Source organism: Chlorocebus sabaeus, chromosome X (genome assembly GCF_047675955.1).
Source record: "Chlorocebus sabaeus isolate Y175 chromosome X, mChlSab1.0.hap1, whole genome shotgun sequence".
NCBI lineage: Eukaryota > Metazoa > Chordata > Mammalia > Primates > Cercopithecidae > Chlorocebus > Chlorocebus sabaeus.
This window is the reverse complement of record NC_132933.1, coordinates 89,518,444-89,543,274: the sequence shown is the minus strand read 5'-3', so window position 1 is coordinate 89,543,274 and position 24,831 is coordinate 89,518,444.

The window sequence follows — 24,831 nt, the reverse complement described above, 5'->3', positions numbered from 1 at the left end:
TGGTATATTGTGTCTCTATTTTCATTTGCTTCAGTTTTTTTATATCTACCATAATTTTTTGTTTACTTAAAATTTATTCAGGAGCAAGTTGTTTAGTTTCTATGTACTTGTGTGTTTTGAGAGTTTTTCTTTGGGTAATGATTTCTAATTTTATTTCACTGTGCTTCAATATAATGGTTGATATCATGTTGATTGTTTTGAATTTACTGATATTTTCTTTATGACCATTAGTCTGGTCAATTGTAGAGAATGTTCCTTGTATAGATAAGAAAAATGTATATTCTGTAGTTGTTGATTGACTGTTTTGTCAGTTTATTAGGTCTATTTTTTCAAGGCTCCAATTTAAGTCCAGATTGGTTTTGGTACATTTTCTGCCTGGATGATCTGTCTATTCCTGTCAGTAGGATATTTTAGTTTTCCACTAACATGTACGGCTTTGTAACTCTTTTCTTAGTTTTAGAAAAAAAATATTTGTTTTATTAATCTGGGTGCTCTAGTTTTGGATGTGTATATATTTAAAATAGTTAATTTTTGTTGGTATATTAAACAGTTTATTATTATATAATTCCCCTCCTTTTTTAACCGTTGTTGGTCTGAAGTCTGTTTTAGCTTATACAAGAAGAAAACCACTTGCTTTAAAAAAATTTTTTCTAATTGTATGACAGACTTTTCTCCACCTTTTTATTTGAGCTAGTGGTGGTCATTAAACTTTTGATGGGTCACAGGAAGGCAGTAGATGGTTGGGCCTTCTTTTTTATTCACTTTGACAATCCATGTCTTTTAAGTGGAACATTTAGGCATGTAGGTTGAAGGTTAATATTGATATGTGAATAAAAATTCCTGTCATAGTGTTGTTAGCTAATTGCTTTTGTAGTCTCAGTCTACAAAGCAATTACAAAGCAATTAGCTAACAACACTATGTAGTTGCTTTACAGGATTTGTGAGCTTTCTATTTCCATGTGATTTTTATAATAAAGTACATCATCTTGTTCTTTTTACATTTAGAATTCCTTTGAGCATTTTTTTTTTTTAGTCCAGATGTGGTGGTGAGGAATTATCTTAGTGTTTGATTTTCTTAAAAAGACTATATTTTTCCTTCATTTTTGAAGCTTAGTTTGGTGAGATACAAAATTCTTGGCTGATATTTTATTTAAGAATGCTAAATATTGGCTAACAGTCCAATCTAACTTGCAATGGTTCTGCTGAGAGTTCCACTGTTAGTTTGATGGGATTTCCTTTACAGGCAATTTGGCCTATTTTTCCACCTGTGTTGAAGATTCATTTTTCTTAGTTGACATTTGATAGTTTCATGACTATATGCCTTGGTAATTATCATCTTATATATTATCTTGCAGGTATTATCTAAATTTCTTGTATTTGGATGTCCTTACTTCTACCAAGATCAGATAAATTTTCCTAAATTAATATATTTTCTGAACTGTTTACTTTTTCTTCCCTCTCAGGAGTGCTTATCACTTGTTTGTTTGGTCACATAATCTCATGTTCTTAAGCCTTTGTGGGTTTTTTAAAATTATTTTTCACAATTTTTGTGTGACTGGATTAATTTTAAAAAATCAGTGGTGAGCTCTGCATTTTTTTCTTCTGCTTGGTCTAGTCTATTGTTAAAACTTCAAAATATACTTTGACATTTCTTTAGTAGATTTTTCCATTACTGAAATTCTGTTAGGTTTTTGTTTTAATATAGCTGTCTCTTCTTACATATCTTTAATTGGTTTTCTGTTTGTTTATTTGTTTTGTTGGTTTTCAACATTCTCTTGGATCTAATGCAGTTGCCTTGCAATTCATATTTTGAATTCTTTATCTATCATTTAGGCTTTTCTTTTTTATAGAATTGATTCTTAAGGAGTTAGTGTGATTGTAGGTGTCAAGACACTCTCTTTTTGTACTGCAAAATTCTTTTACTGATTTCTTCTTATATGAAGGAGCTGTGCTTCTTGTTTTTGAATTTTCTGTCATTTAGATGCATCTTAATTTTTATTCATTTTTATCTTGAGGGTATCAATGTGGTGTATGTTGTGTATGACCATTTGACTTTATTTCTGGGTGCCTTCAGTTGGTCAAGGTTCTGTGTGGGTTCTTTGATTGTGAATAGCTTCTGTGAAGTGGCTGTTTCAGATGCTGCTTGTTGTAATGATGCATTACATGTATGATCCAACACACTGTCTCCTGTGGGGCTGAGGGTATGGAGCCACCTCACATTCAGGTAGATAGATGAAGAGAGGAAGTACTTGTTGTTCTGGGGTCATGGTGAGGGATTTTCTGTTGGGGTTCATTGAGGCCCTAAAAACATAGTTGGGGAGCTGCACCAGCTTCTTGCCCAGGGCACACAGGAATAAGATTCACTTTCCTATCATACCCCCATTACAGGACTCAGGACCTTCAGTTCATAGACTGTCCATTGTCTCCCAGCCACAGTGGGGTTTTGGATTATGGATAGAGCCCTCTCTGTTGGCTACCACTAAAATGAAGTTGGGACAAATCTTCCTCCTCTAGGCAGACCAGAAATTCCTGAAGCTTATCTGGTCTCTATTACTGGGACACTGATGCATTATGTAGGGAGCACAGTTGAGTCCTGTCCTGTGTGCAAGCCCAAGTGGTGTGTGCTCACATCCAATGAGGCTGAAGCCACTATGAAAAGCAGGGAAAGTATTTTCTTTGAGTGTGCATGTGATAGCCTCAGTAAATGAACTTCTACTTCATCTTCAACAGGAGACAGTGGGATCAGGTGACTCCCTTTCTATGTCTGTTCCTAGCTGCCAGTGCCATCCGCTTCCACTACTGACACGACACCCTCATTTCCATTGTCCTAAGTTGGGGGTTGGCAGAATTTGCTTACTCCCTCAGAGCCCACATAGAAGTTTATATTTCCATGATATCTGCAGCAGCTGCCCAGGGACCCACACTTTTCCTGTGCTTGCCAACAACAGATTGGTCTGGAGGTATGTTTGAAAGGGGTCTGGTGGTGAGATAACTCAGGGTCACAGATACCCTGGGCAGAGCATTTGCCTGCTAAGGGGGCAGAATGAGTATGATACCTACCATCTAAGTTTAAGCCTAAGGAGAATGTGTCCATGCCTGTGCAAGCTGTCCACCCAATTCTCTGTTCCTGGGAAATTCCCAAATTACCACTGACAGCATTGCTCAAAGTTGTGAGGGCAAAGGGTTTCCTCAGCAATTTTGCAGTATTCAGATTTTTTCAGGGCATAGGGGAACAGAGAAGCACCCCTATCTACCCCCTCCACAGGATTCCAAGTTCCTCTGGAGTCTATCTGTGCCAGACTCTTGCTACTCTCCTTTTCTGAATCCCAGCTTCTTCCTCTGGCCTCTCCAAAAGATCTCGTCTGTCTTCTTTCAGTTTTCCATTCATAACGTATCCACTCACCAGTAGATTTGATCTTCCTTCTGAGAAGAAATGGCATCTGGTGTCCCTAGTCTGCCATAGTAAAAAAAAAAAAAAAAAAATGCTGTGATTTTAATTTGCATTTATGTGATAATTAGTAATTTTGAAAATTTTTTCATTTTTGTTTTGGCCCCTTGTCTGCCTTTAAAAATGTTTGTTTATGTTCTTTGCCCAATTTTAATGGAGCTATTTTTTTGTTGATGTTGAGTTGAGTTCCTTGTGATTCTGGATATTAGCCCGTTGTCAAATGCATACTTTCCAAATATTTTCTCCCATTCTGTAGAATGCGTGTTAACTCTGCTAATTACATATTTTACTACATAATATCTTGTTAGCTCAGTTAAGTCGTATTAGTCTTTTTTATTTTTGTTACATTTGCTTTCAAAGTCTTAGGCATAAATTATTTTAATAGTTCAATGTCCAGAGAAGTTTCTCCTAGATTTGCTTTTTTCAGTTTTTCTCTTTTTAATTTATAATTTGTATAACTTTAGATATTACAGTTAAGTCTTTCATTCATCTTGAGTTATTTTTGTATATGTTAAGAGATATGGTTCCAGTTTTATTCTTCAGCATATGTCTATAAAAGTTACCACCATAATTTAGTGAAAAAAGGTGTCCTCCATGGCATGTGTATACATATGTAACAAACCTGCACGTTCTGCACATATACCCCAGAACTTAAACTATAATAATAAAAAAATTATTTTAAAGACACGGAATCAACCTAGGTGCCCATCAATGGTGAATTGAATAAAGAAAATACAGTAAAATACAGTATGGAATACTATACAACCATAAAAAGAACAAAATCATTTCCTTTGCAGTAACATGGATGCAATTGGAAGTCATTATCCTAAATGAATTTTTTTTATTATAGTTTAAGTTCTAGGATACATGTGCACAACGTGCAGGTTTGTTACATATGTATACATGTGCCATGTTGGTGTGTTGCACCCATCAACTCATCAGCACCCTTCAACTCGTCATTTACATCAGGTATAACACCCAATGCCATCCCTCCCTGCTCCCACCTCCCCACAATAGGCCAAAGTCTGTGATGTTCCCCTTCCCGTGTCCAAATGATCTCAATGTTCAATTCCCACCTATCAGTGAGAACATGCGTTATTTGGTTTTCACTTCTTGCGATAGTTTGCTGAGAATGATGGTTACCAGCTTCATCCATGTACCTACAAAGAACACAAATTCATCTTTTTTATGGTTGCATTGTATTCCATGGTGTATATGTGCCACATTTTCTTAATCTAGTCTGTCACTGATGGACATTTGGGTTGATTCCAAGTCTTTGCTATTGTGAATAGTGCCACAATGAACAAACATGTGCATGTGTCCTTATAGCAGCATGATTTATAATCCTTGGGTATATATCCAGTAATGGGAGGGCTTGGTCAAATGGTATTTCTAGTTCTAGATACTTGAGGAATCGCCACACTGTTTTCCACAATGGTAGAATTAGTTTACAGTCCCACCAACAATGTAAAAGTGTTCCTATTTCTCCACATCCTCTCCAGCACCTGTTGTTTCCTGATTTTTTAATGATTGCCATTCTAACAGGTGTGAGATGGTATCAGGTAGCCTGATGCCTCCAGTTTTGTTCTTTTGACTTAGGATGGTCTTGGCAATGCGGACTCTTTTTTGGTTCCATATGAACTTTAAAACAGTTTTTTCCAATTCTGTGAAGAAAGTCATTGCTAGCTTGATCGGGATGGCATTGAATCTATAAATTACCTGGGGCAGTATGGCCATTTTCACAACATTGATTCTTCCTATCCATGAGCATAGTATGTTCTTCCATTTGTTTGTGTCCTCTTTGATTTCACTGAGCAGTGGTTTGTAGTTCTCGAAGAGGTCCTTTACATCCCTTGTAAGGTAGATTCCTAGGTATTTTATTCTCTTTGAAGCTATTGTGAATGGGAGTTCATTTGTGATTTGGCTCTCTGGTTGTCTGTTCTTGGTGTATAAGAATGCTTGTGATTTTTGCACATTGATTTTGTATCCTGAGACTTTGCTGAAGTTGTTTATCAGCTTAAGGAGACTTTGGGCTGAGATGATGGGGTTTTCTAAATATACAATCATGTCATCTACAAACAGCAACAATTTGACTTCTTCTTTTCCTAACTGAATACCATTGATTTCTTCTCTTGCGAGATTGCCCTGGTCAGAACTTCCAACACTATGTTGAATAGGAGTGGTGAGAGAGGGCATCCCTGTCTTGTGCCAGTTTTCAAAGGCAATGCTTCCAGTTATTGCCCATTCAGTATGATATTGGCTGTGGGTTTGTCACAAATAGCTCTTATTATTTTGAGATACATTCCATCAATACAGAATTTATTGAGAGTTTATAGCATGAAGCGCTGTTGAATTTTGTCAAGGCCTTTTCTGCATCTATTGAGATAATCATGTGGTTTTTGACTTTCATTCTGTTTATATGCTGGATTACGTTTATTGATTTGTGTATGTTGAACCAGCCTTTCATGCCAGGGATGAATCCCACTTGATCATGGTGGATAAGCTTTTTGATGTGCTGCTGGATCCGGTTTGCCAGTGTTTTATTGAGGATTTTTGCATCGATGTTCATCAGGGATATTGGTCTAAAATTCTCTTTTTTGGTGGGTCTCTGCAGGCTTTGGTATCAAGGTGATGTTGGCCTCTGAAAATGAGTTACAGCAGATTCGCTCTTTTTCTATTCATTGGAATAGTTTCATAAGAAATGGTACCAGCTTCTCCTTGTATCTCTGGTAGAATTCAGCTGTGAATCCATCTGTTCCTGGACTTTTTTTGGTTTGTAGGCTATTAATTATTGCCTCAATTTCAGAGCCTGCTATTGGTCTATTCAGGGATTCAACATCTTCCTGGTTTAGTCTTGGGAGAGTGTAAGTGTCCAGGAAATTATCCATTTCTTCTTGGTTTTCTAGTTTATTTGCATAGAGGTGTTTATAGAATTCTCTGATGGTGGTTTGTATTTCTGTGGGGTCCGTGGTGATATCCCCTTTATCATCTTTTATGGCATCTATTTGATTCTTCTCTCTTTTCTTCTTTATTAGTCTTGCTAGCGGTCTATCAATTTTGTTGATCTTTTCAAACAACCAACTCCTGGATTCATTGATTTTTTGCAGGATTTTTTGTGTGTCTATCTCCTTCAGTTCTGCTCTGATCTTAGTTATTTCTTACCTTCTGCTAGCTTTTGAATGTGTTTGCTCTTGCTTCTCTAGTTCTTTTAATTGTGATGTTAGGGTGTCAATTTTAGATCTTTCCAGCTTTCTCTTGTGGGCATTTAGTGCTATAAATTTCCCTCTACACACTGCTTTAAATGTGACCCAGAGACTCTGGTATGTTGTATCTTTGTTCTGATTGGTTTCAAAGAACATCTTTATTTCTGCCTTCATCTCATTATGTACCCAGTAGTCATTCAGGAGCAGGTTATTCAGTTTCCATGTAGTTGAGTGATTTAGATTGAGTTTCTTAGTCCTGAGTTCTAGTTTGATTGCACTGTGGTCTGAGAGAGTTTGTTATAATTTCTGTTCTTTTACATTTACCGAGCAGTACTTTACTTCCAACTGTGTGGTCAATTTTGGAATAAGTGTGATGTGGTGCTGAGAAGAATGTGTATTCTGTTGATTTGGGGTGGAGAGTTCTGTAGATGTCTATTAGGTCCACTTGGTGCAGAGTTGAGTTCAATTCCTGGATATCATGTTAACTTTCTGTCTCATTGATCTGTCTAATGTTGACAGTGGGGTGTTAAACTCTCCCATTATTATTGTATGGGAGTCTAAATCTCTTTGTAAGTCTCTAAGGACTTGCTTTATGAATCTGGGGGCTCCTGTATTGGGTGTATGTATATTTAGGATAGTTAGCTCTTCCTGTTGAATTGATCCCTTACCGTTATGTAATGGCCTTCTTTGTCTCTTTTGATCTTTGATAGTTTAAAGTCTGTTTTTTCAGAGACTAGGATTGCAACCCCTGCTTTTTTTCGTTTTCCTTTTTGTTGGTAGATCTTCCTCCATCCCTTTATTTTGAGCCTATGTGTGTCTCTGCATGTGAGATGGGTCTCCTGAATACAGCAAACTGATGGATCTTGGCTCTTTATTCAATTCGTCAGTCTGTATCTTTTAAGTGGAGCATTTAGTTCATTTACATTTAAGGTTACAATTGTTATGTGTGAACTTGATCCCCTCATTGTGATATTAGCTGGTTATTTTGCTCGTTAGTTGATGCAGTTTCTTCCTACCATCGATGGTCTTTACATTTTGACATGTTTTTGCAATGGCTGGTACCAGTTGTTCCTCTCCATGTTTAGTCGTTCTTTCAGGATCTCTTGTAGGGCAGGCCTGCTGGTGACAAAATCTTTCATCATTTGCTTGTCTCTAAAGGATTTTATTTCTCCTTCACTTATGAAACTTAGTTCGGCTGGATATGAAATTCAGGGTTGAAAATTCTTTTCTTTAAGAATGTTGCATATTTGCCCCCACTCTCTTCTGGCTTGGGGAGTTTCTGCAGAGAGATCTACTGTTAGTCTGATGGGCTTCCCTTTGTGAGTAACCTGATCTTTCTCTCTGGCTGCCCTTAACAGTTTCTCCTTCATTTCAACTTTGGTGAATCTGACAATTATGTGTCTTGGAGTTGCTCTTCTCAAGGAGTATCTTTGTGGTGTTCTCTGTATTTCCTGAATTTGAATGTTGGCCTGCCTTATTAGGTTGGAGAAATTCTCCTGGATGACATCCTGCAGAGTGTTTTCCAACTTGGTTCCATTTTCCCCCTCACTTTCAGGCACCCCAATCAGATGTAGATTTGATCTTTTCATATAATCCTATATTTATTGGAGGCTTTGTTCTTTTCTTTTTCCTCTTTTTCCCCTAGACTTCTCTTCTCACTTCTTTTCATTCATTTGATCTTCAATAGTTGATACTCTTTCTTCCAGTTGATCGAGTCATTTACTGAAGCTTGTGCATTTGTCACGTAATTCTTGTGTCATGGTTTTTATCTCTATCAGTTCATTTATGGCCTTCTCTGCATTGATTATTCTAGTTATCCATTCTTCCAGTCTTTTTTCAAGATTTTCAGTTTCTTTGCACTGGGTGTGTAGTTCCTCCTTTAGCTCTGAGAAGTTTGATTGACTGAAACCTTCTTCTCTCAACTCGTCAAAGTCATTCTCCATCCAGCTTTGATCCATTGATGGTGATGAGCTACATTCCTTTGGAGGGGGAAATGTGCTCTGATTTTTTGAATTTCCAGTTTTTCTGCCCTGCTTTTTCCCCATCTTCGTGGTTTTTATATGCTTTTGGTCTTTGATATTGGTTATGTACTGATGGGTTTTTGGTGTGGGTGTCTTTTCTGTTTGTTAGTTTTCCTTCTAACAGTCAGGACCCTGAGCTGTAGGTCTGTTGGAGTTTGCTTGAGGTCCACTCCAGACCCTGTTTTCCTGGGTATCAGCAGTGGAGGCTGCAGAAGATAGAATATTGCTGAACAGCGAGTGTTGCTGTCTGATTCTTGCTCTGGAAATTTCATTTCAGAGGTGTGCCCAGCCATGTGAGGTGTGAGGTGTCGGTCTGCACCTAGTGGGGTATGTCTCCCAGTTAGGTTACTCAAGGATCAGGGACCCACTTGAGCATGCAGTCTGTCCCTTCTCAGATCTCAACCTCCGTGTTGGGAGATCCACTGCTCTCTTCAAAGCTGTCAGACAGAGTCGTTTGCATCTGCAGAGGTTTCTGCTGCTTTTTGTTGTTGTTGTTGTTTAGCTGTGCCCTGTCCCCAGAGGTGGAGTCTACAGAGACAGGCAGGCCTCCTTGAGCTGCTGTGAGCTCCACCCAGTTCGAGCTTCCCAGCGGCTTTGTTTACCTTCTTAAGCCTCAGCAATGGTGGGTGCCCCTCCCCCAGCCTCACTGCTGCCTTGCCGTTAGACAGCAGACTGTTGTGCTAGCAATGAGGGAGGCTCCGTGGGCATGGGACTCTCCTGGCCATGAGTGGGATATAGTCTCCTGGTGTGCCCATTTGCTAAGACCCTTGGTAAAGCACAGTATTGGGGTGGGAGTTACCCGATTTTCCAGGTGTTGTGTGTCTCAGTTCCCCTGGATAGGAAAAGGGATTCCCTTCCCCCTTGGGCTTCCCAGGTGAGGCGAATCCTCACCCTGCTTCAGCTCTCACTGGTCGGGCTGCAGCAGCTGACTAGCACCGATTGTCTTTCACTCCCTAGTGAGATGAACCCAGTACCTCAGTTGAAAATGCAGAAATCACCTGTCTTCTGTGTCATTGGTGCTGAGAGCTGGAGACTGGAGCTGTTCCTATTCGGCCAGCTGTCACTTCTTATTTTTGAATTTCTTTTCATTTTAATAGGGCATTTGTTTTCTCTTTTTGAGAGTGTTACTGCTGTGTATGTTTGGTAGGGTTCTTTGCCTTTGATGCTTTTAGGGAGCCAAAGCTCTGTATAAATTCCTTGTTTATAGATAGTCTTGGTGTGGCAGTTTTCTCAAATTCTAGTTGTTCATCCATGGCAAAGGCTGTGCATTAAGGGTGTCAGCAGGCTCACTGCCACTTGCTGAGATGGGGTGGTGGAGGTTTGAAGCTTGTTTTCTAGTGTTGTGCCCTTCTGTCAGCATAAATTGTGTTTGGTTGTACAGTTCAAACTTCAGGCAAGTAGGTTACACTGGCGGGTAAGGTCCAGCCAAGAACTGTGCAATTTATCAACAAATGTTTTAAAGTAATGTGGAGGTTGACCTCCAAAAAAGTAGATTGTGTTTGCAAGAGATAGACAACTGTGGTGTTGGCAGCAGGATTTACGTGTGTCCTTTGTTAATCAGGAGAAGTACTTAGAAGTCCCATATGATGGGCAGAGATATGGAACTCTCAGGAGACCCTATCCTGTGTTCTGCCACTTCAGCCAGTGGGTGGTACAAAGCTGAGGTGAGCTGGGTTCATGACCATGTTCCTCAATCGTGGTCACAGATGCTGACCACAATGGAGGGAGGGGGATGTTTACAGACTACTGGGACAAATTTTCCAGCAGGGGAGAGGCACTTCTAGTGCACTAAAGAGCCCACATCGAGGGAAAAGGGAAGGCTGAAATTAATAGCCCAGGAGATGGTAGTGAGATCTACCTAGCTCACATGACCCTGAGTTGGCAGGTCTCCCTTTGGCATCTGGCCACTGTAGACAGGCAAAAACAGCCAGCCTTGTCCTGAAAAGTCTATGCTCAGATTGGAAGACACACCGGGTTGTGAGATTCCTGGCTTGGAACAGAAACCATGACTCCTTGGCCATACCCTACGTGGTCCAGTCCCATAGAGCAAAGGGTGACTAGCTTTCATGATGTGGCATAAACCTACCTCATATTCCTCTCAGTTATGACTGTGAGGGCTCTTCCCCTACTCAAGAACAGATATAAAACCTCATCCCAATACCCCTACATAGCATGCTTGAGTCCTGGGAGAATGGAACTATGTCAGCAGACTTGTCCTCAGTTCCTGTGGATTCAAGCACTTGATATAATAGTTAGGGGTCAGAAATTCCCAAGCCACTGATTGTAATAATCATACAGAGCAATGATGGTTACACTGTGGGCCTACCACCAGGAAGGGCTAGCCTCTCTCAGCAGGAACACCCAAGAAGGCAGCTTTGAGGGAAGTCAACAGACATGGTGTGCATGGTCCAAATTTATCTCTTTCCCACAGCAGCCCCCAGCAGTGGTGGTAAAACCTGCTTTTGAAGTGTGTGGAGCACAAAGCCTCCCCTCTCCCTCTGCAGTCTGGCAGCTATCAGTGTCAGCAGCAGCCTCAGAAGAGGACACAGAGTCTTGGGGAATGGGCTCCAACAGTGAGATTGTTCTGCACTTGCCTAGTCTTGAAAGCCTGTAAAACATTATGTGACTTAAAGCAATGAACTATAGGCAGCTTCCTATTGTGATATGGAGGCTTGTGGTGGGCAAGGAAATCCTGTATAGCTGTGATTATAGAGATCCATCATGAGAATATGGAACTCGAGGGATCTCTCACTTATTCCTTGCTTGGGTTCAGGGTCTGGGGGACTTCTCCTGTGACCCTGGCCAAGCAGGCAGTCTCACTTCCTCTCCCTTCATCCTCAGCATTTGCCATTGCCTCTCTGTTGAATTGTGGTGCTATATTCTCAGATGATCTATTCAGAGTATGAATATCTACTTGATTTTTTGGTTCCCCTCCATGAAAGAGGTGAACCACAGCTGCATTTAGTCAGCCATCTTAAGGCTTGCCCTTCAATTATTTAAAAATATTGTCAATGAGTTAGTATTAGACATCTGTGACATACATATTTAATCGCATTTGCGTTGCAATTCTATATGACATTATTCCATCACAAGCATTATTCTATCACAAGCAAAGGATCATGATGGATCTTTGTAATATTTATTGAAGTGTCACTAGAAACACTTTCACTTTTAGAATTTCAGTCAAAATGTCAAACTGGTTTACTTTCAGTTACCATGTTGTTACTATGGTTCTTCAGGTGTAGTTGTAACAAATTATATTCTTGTTATCTAGAAGAGTAGAAAACTTGTATTTTTAGAATACAAAAGATAATGTAGAGATTTAAGGTTGATGGTGTGCAATAAAATCCATGTGGTGCTGAATTTTCATTGAAAATATCGTAAGGACCAAGAAAGAGCTTCTCCTTTGCCCTCTGAAGTTTCCTGAAAAAATGAAATGACAAAAGGCAGATTGATAGGGAAAATGGCATCGAAATTTATTAGTGTGCATGAGAGAGAATCAGAGTGATTACCCAATGTTTCAAAGAGTATCCAGTACTAAAGAGCCTTATTTAAAGAAGGGAGGGTGATATGGGAAATATAGGTGATTCTGTTGGGGGGACTACATGATTACTAGGAAGAATGAATGGATTGGGACACAGAGATTGACTTGTTAATGGTTCTTTTTGGAAACTGAATGACTCTCAGAGACAAACATTGTTTTGTCAGAGTCTGTTCAGGTGTTGTTACATTCTTCTTCTTCCTTTCTGCAATACATAATGTGAAGACAATGAGGGAAAGAAAAATATTGTTCTATTATGTGAGTCCATACAGTGTTGATGTAGATGAAAGAAAAGTCTCCTGCAGCATCTGTTGATCTCTAGGGAGCTTTAATTCAAAATATTCACTGTACTAGGTAGCCCTATTTTGGGATGATGATTTCTGCATTATTTTATTTCTTATGTCTATAACTTCCAAAGAAATTTTATACATTAAAAGCTAAGTCCAAGCGTGGTGGCTCATGCCTGTAATCCCAACACTTTGGGAGGCTGAGGTGGGTGGATCACAAGAGGTCAGGTGTTCCAGACCAGCCTGGCTAAAATGGTGAAACCCCATCTCTACTAAAAATACAAAAATTAGCTGGGAATGGCTGCACACACCTGTAATCCCAGCTACTCAGGAGGCTGAGGCAGGATAATCGCTTGAACCCAGGAGACAGAAGTTGCAATGAACCACGATCTTACCACTGCACTCCAGCCTGGGTGACAGAGCAAGACTCCATCTCAAAAAAATTTAAAAAATAAAAATAAAAAAATGAAAGCTAAGTCAGTGACTGTGGATGGATTTGAGTTATAGATTGTTTGATAAGAGATAGGCAAAGGAGAGAAAAAACAAATTCTGTTAAGCAGAAACACATTGAAATGTATCATTCCATGTTTTCTTGAATCAATCTTTTAGTCTTGAGAACAGATCAGTTCAGTTAAATTTATATGTCCTATAATAACAGGTGACAGTGCAGATATGCTAACTCTCTTTATATAATGCAGGCAAATAGATCTTTAATAAGAGGCATTTCAATGGAAACAGAAGATAAACTAAGATTAATGTCTGGAGTAGTGTATATACTAGTTTTCCTAGAGTCTCCAGAGTATCTTCATATAGCAAGGACGGTCTGACAGCTTTTTCTGGATTATGGTTCAAATCATATACTCAGTGAATTTTATGAATAGTCCATACATCAACCGACATGAAGTCTGTTTATACATAAATTGGTGTGGTGATTTCTCTTAAAGTTTACATCAAGTAGTCTAACTTATATGTGCAGTACTTGAAGAAAGGCAGTTTTAATTTCTGGTAATTCTGAGTGAGAAAAAATGAAAGAAAAATTCAAAATTCTTAGTTTGGAGGTTGTAGCTAGGAAATAATTCAAAATCTATTCAAAATTATAGACAAATGATAAAAACTCAAAAACAATGGTCAGGGCTAGCATTTAATAAAAAGTATACTATAATTTTTTTTCTGAAACATAATTTTTCTTTCTCAGTTTTCCTTTCTACCAAAGACAAATTACATTCAAACCAATTTATTTGCAAAATATGGTTTAATATTGTAATTTGCCTCATTATTTGTACAAAGTTCAGCAAGAATAGTGGTTAGCTACATAGGCTCTTTCAAAGGTGGCTTTGCTGAAGCTTTTTAATAAAGAATCTCAGATTAGACTTTTAAAACCTCTCAAGGCTAGGAAGCCAACTCAAAGATTCATCATAAGACTGGGCTTTTAATATCGCTATGAATTGGGTGAATTCTTCTTCTGTCAAGTTCTCAAAATATCTTGAGGTTCCTGGGCCTGTCAGAAAGTTAAATTTTACAACAATATTAGGAACCTTGTGATGGAACACTGTAGACAAGGTATTGAACCAGACTTTGCAAGGGGCATATTATCAGCTCTGTAAAGTCAACCTCACCTCCTCAAAGCAGTCTTGTCATATCCAAAAATATCACATTCCTGTAAAACTTTCATTAAAATAACAAATTTCTCTAATTGTATCCTTTTACAGAAAAAAAAAAAAAAAAAGATTCATATTGAACTTATGTAAATAACCATGTTGCCGTAAAATAAAAATAATCATAATTAGTTTTCAAATTCTGGATAAACCAGGTAGAGGAAGTTGTACATGTTTCAGTTTTTCTCACTAAAGTATACATTTAAAAAGTTAGGCTCGGGGTACATGTGCAGTTTGTACATAGGTAAATTACATGTCATGTAAGTTTGGTGTACAGATTACTTTATCTCCCAGATAATAAGCACAGTACCCAATTAGTAGGTTTTTGATCCTCACCCTCCTTCCACCATCCACCCTCAATTCCTGGAAGTTATATATAGCTCAAATTTAAATAATTGTTGACTCTGAAAGATAAAACATAAAAAGAATCAGCAATATTTTAAATTAAAAGTCATAAAAATTGTTTTAGTTTCATACCAATTCAGTCCTATGTCATTAATTCTTGTTCTGCTTGATGTTGGACTAGCAATCTTCATAAACCTATCATCAGTTTTATTAGAACACTAAAAGTTTTTAACCAATCTAATGGCATAGTCACCAAAAGTATTCAAAACTGATACTCAGGAGTAATTTCAGAGTCTTTCCTATACATTTTCTTAAGAAGAAGCAAATTTTGGACTGTAGGTGATTATAAACTACTTTTTGAAAAGAATTTTTAAAAATTGTGTATGACATTATCGGAGCAAGATGGCTGAATAAGAACAGCTCCAGTCTCCAACTCCCAGCACGAGCGACATGGAAGACCAGTGATTTCTGCATTTTCAAATGAGGTACTGGGTTCATCTCACTAGGGAGTGCCAGACAATTGGTGCTGGTCAGCTGCTGCAACCCGACCAGCGAGAGCTGAAGCAGGGCGAGGCATCACCTCACCTGGGAAGGGCAAGGGGAAAGGGAATCCCTTTTCCTATCCAGGGGAACTGAGACACACAACACGTGGAAAATCGGGTAACTCCCACCCCAATACTGCACTTTAAGCAAACAGGCACACCAGTAGATTATATCCCAAACCTGGCTGGGAGGGTCCCACACCCACGGAGCCTCCCTCATTGCTAGTACAGCAGTCTGCGATCTCGTGGCAAGGCAGCAGCGAGGCTGGGGAGGGATGCCCGCCATTGATGAGGCTTCAGTAGATAAACAAAGCCGCTGGGAAGCTCGAACTGGGTGGAGCTCACAGCAGCTCAAGGAGGCCTGCCTGTCTCTGTAGACTCCACTTCTGGGGACAGGGCACAGTAAACAACAATAAAAGCAGCAGAAACCTCTGCAGACGCAAACAACTCTGTCTGACAGCTTTGAAGAGAGCAGTGGATCTCCCAACACGGAGGTTGAGATCTGAGAAAGGACAGACTGCCTGCTCACGTGGGTCCCTGACCCCTGAGTAGCCTAACAGGGAGACAGCCCCCACTAGGGGCAGTCTGACACCCCACACCTCACAGGGTGGAGTACACCCCTGAGAGGAAGCCTCCAAAGAAAGAATCAGACAGGTACATTCGCGGTTCAGCAATATTCTATCTTCTGCAGCCTCTGCTGCTGACACCCAGGCAAACAGGGTCTGGAGTGGACCTCAAGCAATCTCCAACAGACCTACAGCTGAGGGTCCTGACTGTTAGAAGGAAAACTATCAAACAGGAAGGACACCTACACCAAAACCCCATCAGTATATCACCATCGTCATCAAAGACCAGAGGCAGATAAAACCACAAAGATGGGGAAAAAGCAGGGCAGAAAAGCTGGAAATTCATAAAATAAGAGCACATCTCCCCCGGCAAAGGAGCGCAGCTCATCTCCAGCAACGGATCAAAACTTGATGGAGAATGACTTTGACGAGGTAAGAGAAGAAGTCTTCAGTCCATCAAACTTCTCAGAGCTAAAGGAGGAATTGCATACCCAGTGCAAAGAAACTAAAAATACTGGAAAAAAAGTGGAAGAATTGATGGCTAGAGTAATTAATGCAGAGAAGGTCATAAACGAAATGAAAGAGATGAAAACCATGACATGAGAAATACGTGACAAATGCACAAGCTTCAGTAACCGACTCGATCAACTGGAAGAAAGTATCAGCGATTGAGGATCAAATGAGCGAAATGAAGCGAGAAGAGAGATCAAAAGAAAAAAGAAGAAAAAGAAATGAACAGAGCCTACAAGAAGTATGGGATTATGTAAAAAGACCAAATCTACGTCTGATTGGGGTGCCTGAAAGTGAGGGGGAAAATGGAACCAAGTTGGAAAACATTCTTCAGGATATCATCCAGGAGAACTTCCCCAACCTGGTAGGGCAGGCCAACATTCAAATCCAGGAAATACAGAGAACACCACAAAGATATTCCTCGAGAAGAGCAACTCCAAGACACATAATTGCCAGATTCACCAAAGTTGAAATGAAGGAAAAAATCTTAAGGGCAACCAGAGAGAAAGGTCGGGTTACCCACAAAGGGAAGCCCATCAGACTAACAGCAGATCTCTTGGCAGAAACTCTACAAGCCAGAAGAGAGTAGGGGCCAATATTCAACATTCTTAAAGAAATGAATTTTAAACCCAGAATTTCATATACAGCCAAACTAAGTTTCATAAGTGAAGGAGAAATAAAATCCTTTACAGATAAGCAAATGCTGAGAGATTTTGTCACCACTAGGCCTGCCTTACAAGAGACCCTGAAGGAAGCACTAAACATGGAAAGGAACAACCGGTACCAGCCATTGCAAAAACATGCCAAAATGTAAAGACCATTTAGGCTAGGAAGAAACTGCATCAACTAATAAGCAAAATAACCAGTTAATATCATAATGGCAGGATCAAGTTCACACATAACAATATTAACCTTAAATGTAAATGGACTAAATGGTCCAATTAAAAGACACAGACTGGCAAACTGGATAAAGTGTCAAGACCCATCAGTCTGCTGTATTCAGGAGACCCATCTCACACGCAGAGACATACATAGGCTCAAAATAAAGGGATGGAGGAAGATTTACCAAGCAAATGGAGAACAAAAAAAAGCAGGGGTTGCAATACTAGTCTCTCATAAAACAGACTTTAAACCATCAAAGATAAAAAGAGACAAAAATGGCCATTACATAATGGTAAAAGGATCAATTCAACAGGAAGAGCTAACTATCCTAAATATATATGCACCCAATACACGAGCACCCAGATTCATAAAGCAAGTCCTTAGAGACTTACAAAGAGACTTAGACACCCATACAATAATCATGGGAGACTTCAACACTCCACTGTCAACATTAGACAGATCAACGAGACAGAAAGTTAACAAGGATATCCAGGAATTGAGTTCATCTCTGCAGCAAGCAGACCTAATAGACATCTATAGAACTCTCCACCCCAAATCAACAGAATATACATTCTTCTCAGCACCACATAGCACTTATTCAAAAATTGACCACATAATTGGAAGTAAAGCACTCCTCACCAAATGTACAAGAACAGAAATTATAACAAACTGTCTCTCAGACCACAGTGCAATCAAACTAGAACTCAGGACTAAGAAACTCAATCAAAACCGCTCAACTACATGGAAACTGAACAACCTGCTCCTGAATGACTACTGGGTACATAACAAAATGAAGGCAGAAATAAAGATGTTCTTTGAAACCAAGGAGAACAAAGATACAACATACCAGAATCTCTGGGACACATTTAAAGCAGTGTGTAGAGGGAAATTTGTAGCACTAAATGCCCACAAGAGAAAGCAGGAAAGATCTAAAATTGACACCCTAACATCACAATTAAAAGAACTAGAGAAGCAAGAGGAAACGCATTCAAAAGCTAGCAGAAGGCAAGAAATAAATAAGATCGGAGCAGAACTGAAGGAGATAGAGACACAAAAAACCCTCCAAAAAATCAATGAATCTAGGAGTTGGTTTTTTGAAAAGATCAACAAAATTGACAGACCGCGAGCAAGACTAATAAAGAAGAAAAGAGAGAAGAATCCAATAGAGGCAATAAAAAATGATAAAGGGGATATCACCACCGACCCCACAGAAATACAAACTACCATCAGAGAATACTATAAACACCTCTACGCAAATAAACTAGAAAATCTAGAAGAAATGAATAATTTCCTGGACACTTACACTCTTCCAAGACTAAACCAGGAAGAAGTTGAATCCCTGAATAAACCAATAGCAGGCTCTGAAATAGAGGCAATAATTAATAGCCTACCAACCAAAAAAAGTCCAGGACCAGATGGATTCACAACTGAATTCTACCAGAGGTACAAGGAGGAGCTGGTACCATTCCTTCTGAAACTATTCCAATCAATAGAAAAAGAGGGAATCCTCCCTAACTCGTTTTATGAGACCAACATCATCCTGATACCAAAGCCTGGCAGAGACACAACAAAAAAAGAGAATTTTAGACCAATATCCCTGATGAACATCGATGCAAAAATCCTCAATAAAATACTGGCAAACCAGATTCAGCAGCACATCCAAAAGCTTATCCACCATGATCAAGTGGGCTTCATCCCTGGGATGCAAGGCTGGTTCAACATTCGCAAATCAATAAACATAATCCAGCATATAAACAGAACCAAAGACAAGAACCACATGATTATCTCAATAGATGCAGAAAAGGCTTTTGACAAAATTCAACAGCTCTTCATGCTAAAAACACTCAAGAAATTCGGTATTGATGGAACGTACCTCAAAATTATAAGAGCTATTTATGACAAGCCCACAGCCAATATCATACTGAATGGGCAAAAACTGGAAAAATTTTCTTTGAAAACTGGCACAAGACAGGGATGCCCTCTTTCACCACTCCTATTCAACATAGAGTTGGAAGTTCTGACTAGGGCAATCAGACAAGAGAAAGAAATCAAGGGTATTCAGTTAGGAAAAGAAGAAGTCAAATTGTCCCTCTTTGCAGATGACATGATTGTATATTTAGAAAATCCCATTGTCTCAGCCCAAAATCTCCTTAAGCTGATAAGCAACTTCAGCAAAGTCTTAGGATACAAAATTAATGTGCAAAAATCACAAGCATTCTTATACACCAGTAGCAGACAAACAGAGAGCCAAATCATGAATGAACTTCCATTCACAATTGCTTCAAAGAGAATAAAATACCTAGGAATCCAACTTACAAGGGATGTAAAGGACCTCTTCAAGGAGAACTACAAACCACTGCTCAGTGAAATAAAAGAGGACACAAACAAATGGAAGAACATACCATGCACATGGATAGGAAAAATCAATATCATGAAAATGGCCATACTGCCCAAGGTTATTTATAGATTCAATGCCTTCCCCATCAAGCTACCAATGACTTTCTTCACAGAATTGGAAAAAACTGCTTTAAAGTTCATATGGAACCAAAAAGGAGCCCTCATCTCCAAGACAATCCTAAGTCAAAAGAACAAAGCTGGAGGCATCACGCTACCTGACTTCAAACTATACTACAAGGCTACAGTAACCAAAACAGCATGGTACTGGTACCAAAACAGAGATATAGACCAATAGAACAGAACAGAGTCCTCAGAAATAATACCACACATCTACAGCCATCTGATCTTTGACAAACCTGAGAGAAACAAGAAATGGGGAAAGGATTCCCTATATAATAAATGGGGCTTGGAAAATTGGCTAGCCATAAGTAGAAAGCTGAAACTGGATCCTTTCCTTACTCCTTATACGAAAATTAATTCAAGATGGATTAAGACTTAAATGTTAGACCTAATACCATAAAAACCCTGGAGGAAAACCTAGTAGTACCATTCAGGACATAGGCATGGGCAAAGACTTCATGTCTAAAGCACCAAAAGCAACGGCAGCAAAAGCCAACATTGACAAATGGGATCTCATTAAACTAAAGAGCTTTTGCACAGCAAAAGAAACTACCATCAGAGTGAACAGGCAACCTACAGAATTGGAGAAAATTTTTGCAATCTACTCATCTGACAAAGGGCTAATATCCAGAACCTACAAAGAACTCAGGCAAATTTACAAGAAAGAAACCAACAGCCCCATCAAAAAGTAGGCAAAGGATATGAACAGACATTTCTCAAAAGAAGACATTCATACAGCCAACAGACACATGAAAAAATGCTCATCATCACTGGCCATCAGAGAAATGCAAATCAAAACCACAATGACATACCATCTCACACCAGTTAGAATGGCGATCATTCAAAAGTCAGGAAACAACAGGTGCTGGAGAGGATGTGGAGAAATAAGAACACTTTTACACTGTTGGTGGGATTGTAAACTAGTTCAACCATTATGGAAAACAGTATGGCGATTCCTCAAGGATCTAGAACTAGATGTACCATATGACCCAGCCATTCCATTACTGGGTATATACCCAAAGGATTATAAATCCTGCTGCAATAAAGACACATGCACACGTATGTTTATTGTGGCACTTTTCACAATAGCAAAGACTTGGAATCAACCCAAATGTCCATCAGTGACAGATTGGATTAAGAAAATGTGGCACATGTACACCATGGAATACTATGCAGCCATAAAAAATGATGAGTTTGTGTCCTTTGTAGGGACATGGATGCAGCTGGAAACCATCATTCTTAGCAAACTATCACAAGAACAGAAAGCCAAACACTGCATGTTCTTACTCATAGGTGGGAACTGAACAATGAGATCACTTGGACTCGGGAAGGGGAACATCACACACCGGGGCCTATCATGGGGAGGGGGGAGGGGGGAGGGGGGAGGGGTTGCATTGGGAGTCATACCTGATGTAAATGACGAGTTGATGGGTGCTGACGAGATGATCGGTGCAGCACAGCTACATGGCACAAGTATACATACGTAACAAACCTGCACGTTATGCACATGTACCCTAGAACTTAAAGTATAATAATAATAAAATAAAATAAAATAAAATAAAAATAGAAGACACTATGTGTCTTCTCAGACCACAGTAAAATGAAACTAAAATTCAGTAACAAGAGAAACTTTGAAAACTGTACAAGCACATGTAAATTAACCCACATTATCCTAAGATACCCTTTGGTTAAGGAAAACATTAAGGAGGTAATCAAAAATTTCAAGGAACAAATGAAAATAGAAACAACATGCCAAAATTGCTGACCCACAACAGTAGCAACACTGACAAAAGTTTATAGCAATAAATACCTAGATTTAAAAAGTAGAAAGATTTTGAACAATCTAAAGATGCAGCTCAAGGAACTAGAAAAGAAAAAACAAACCAAATCCAAAAGTAGCAGAAGTAAAGGAATGAAAAGACAAGAACAGAATCAAATATATAGAGAACAAAAGAATATATGAAGTATTACCAACATTAGGCAGGGTGCGGTTACTCATGCCTGTAATCCCAGCAGTTTGGGAGGCTGAGCTCAGCTGATCTCCTGACGATAGGAGTTTGAAAACAGCCTAGCCAACATGGCAAAACCCCGTCTCTATTAAAATGTAAAAATTAGCCAGGTGTGGCAGTCTCTGATAAAACAGACTCAATACTGACAAAGGTCAAAAGAGACCAAAGGGCCATTACACAATGGTAAAGGGATCAATTCAACAAGAAGAGCTAACTATCCTAAATATATATGCACCCAATACAGGAACACCCAGATTCATAAAGTAAGTCCTTAGAGACTTACACTCCCATACAATAATAATGGGAGACTTCAACACCCCACTGTCAACATTAGACAGATCAATGAGACAGAAAGTTAACAAGGATATATAGGATTTGAACTCAACTCTGCACCAAACGGACCTAATAGACATCTACAGAACTCTCCACCCCAAATCAATAGAATATACATTCTTCTCAGCACCACATCACACTTATTCCAAAATTGACCACATAATTGGAACTAAAGCACTCCTCAGCAAATGTACAAGAACAGAAATTATAACAAACTATCTCTCAGATCACAGTGCAATCAAACTAGAACTCAGGACTAAGAAACTCAATGAAAACCGCTCAACTACATGGAAACTGAACAACCTGCTCCTGAATGACTACTGGGCACATAAGGAAATGAACGCAGAAATAAAGATGTTCTTTGAAACCAATGAAAACAAAGACACAACATACCAGAATCTCTGGGACACATTTAAAGCAGTGTGTAGAGGGAAATTTATAGCACTAAATGTCCACCAGAGAAAACAGGAAAGATCAAAAATTGAAACCCTAACATCACAATTAAAAGAACTACAAAAGCGCTTCCCAGAGCAAGATGGCCGAATAAGAACAGCTCCAGCCTCCAGCTCCCAGCGTGAAGGACACAGAAGATGGGTGATTTCTGCAGTTTCAACTGAGGTACCCCGAAGCACAAACTTAGTGGAGCCCACCACAGCTCAAAGAGGCCTGCCTGTCTCTGTAGACTCCACCTCAGGGAAAGGGCACAGCTAAACAAAAAGCAGCAGAAACCTCTGCATATGTTAATGACCCTGTCTGACAGCTTTGAAGAGAGCAGTGGATCTCCCAGCACAGAGGTTGAGATCTGAGAATGGACAGACTGCCTGCTCAAGTGGGTCCCTGACCTCTCAGTAGCCTAACTGGGGGGCATCCCCCACTAGGTGCAGACCAACACCTCACACCTCAAAAAGTGGGGTGCACCCCTGAGATGAAGTTTCCAGAGCAAGAATCACACAGCAACACTCACTGTTCAGCAATATTCTATCTTCTGCAGCCTCCACTGCTGATACCCAGGCAAACAGGGTCTGGAGTGGACCTCAAGCAATCTCCAACAGACCTACAGCTGAGGATACTGACTGTTAGAAGGAAAACTAATAAACAGAAAGGACACCTACACCAAAACCCCATCAGTACATCAACAGCATCAAAGACCAAAGGCAGATAAAACCACAAAGATGGGGAAAAAGCAGGGCAGAAGGCTTGGAAATTCAAAAACTAAGAGTGCATCTCCCCCTCTAAAGGAAAGCAGCTCATCGCCAGCAATGGATCAAAGCTGGACAGAGAATGACTTTGATGAGAAGAGAGAAGAAGGCTTCAGTCCATCAAACTTCTCAGAGCTGAAGGAGGAGTTAGTACCAGTGCAAAGAAACTAAAAATCTTGAAGAAAGAATGGAAGAATGAGTAACTAGAATAATCAATGCAGAAAAGGCCATAAACAAACTGACAGAGATAAAAACCATGACACGAGAAAGACATGACAAATGCACAAGCTTCAGTAAACTACTTGATCAACTGGAAGAAAGAGTATCAATGATTGAATATCAAATGAATGAAATGAAGCGAGAACAGAAATCTAGAGAAGAAAAAGGAAAAAGAAATGAACAAAGCCTTCAAGAAATATGGGATTATGTGCAAAGACCAAATCTACATCTGATTGGGGTGCCTGAAAGTGAGGGGGAAAATGGAACCAAGTTGGAAAACACTCTTCAGGATATCATCCAGGAGAATTTCCCCAACCTAGTAAGGCAGGCCAATATTCAAACTCAGAAAATAGAAAAATGCCACAAAGATACTCCTCAAGAAGAGCAACTCCAAGACACAATTGTCAGATTCACCAAAGTTGAAATGAAGGAAAAAATCTTAAGGGCAACTAGAGAGAAAGGTCGGGTTACCCACAAAGGGAAGCCCATCAGACTAACAGCAGATCTCTCAGCAGAAACTCTACAAGCCAGAGGAGAGTGGGGGCCAATATTCAACATTCTTAAAGAAAAGAATTTTAAACCCAGAATTTCATATCCAGCCAAACTAAGTTTCATAAGTGAAGGAGAAATAAAATCCTTTACAGACAAGCAAATTCTTAGTGATTTTGTCACCATGAGGTCTGCCTAAAAGAGATCCTGAAGGAAGCACTAACCAGGAAAAGGAACAACCGGTACCAGCATTGCAAAAACATGCCAAAATGTAAAGTCCATCGAGGCTAGGAAGAAACTGCATCAACTAACGAGGAAAATAACCAGCTAATATCAAAATCAGAGGATCAAGTTCACACATAACAATATTAACCTCAAATGTAAATGGACTAAATGGCCCAATTAAAAGACACAGATAGGCAAATTGGATAAAGAGTCAAGACCCATCAGTGTGCTCTATTCAGGAGACCCATCTCACATACAAAGACACATATAGGTTCAAAATAAAGGGATGGAGGAAGATCTACCAAGTTAACGGAGAACAAAAAAAAGCAGGGTTGCAATCCCAGTCTCTGATAAAACAAACTTTAAACCATCAATGATCAAAAGAAACAAAGAAGGCCATTACATAATGGTAAAGGGATCAATTCAACAGGAAGAGCTAACTATTCTAAATATATATGCGCCCAATACAGGAGCACCCAGATTCATAAAGCCAGTCCTTAGAAACATACAAAGAGACTTACACTCCCATACAATAATAATGGGAGACTTCAACACCCCACTGTCAACATTAGACAGATCAACGAGACAGAAAGTTAACAAGGATATCCAGGAATTGAATTCAGTTCTGCAACAACGGACCTAATAGACATCTACAGAACTCTCCACCCCAAATCAACAGAATATACATTCTTCTCAGCACCACATCACACTTATTCCAAAATTGACCACACAGTTGGAAATAAAGCACTCCTCAGCAAATGCAAAAGAACAGAAATTATAACAAGCTGTCTCTCAGACCACGGTGCATACTAGAACTCAGGACTAAGAAAATCAATCAAA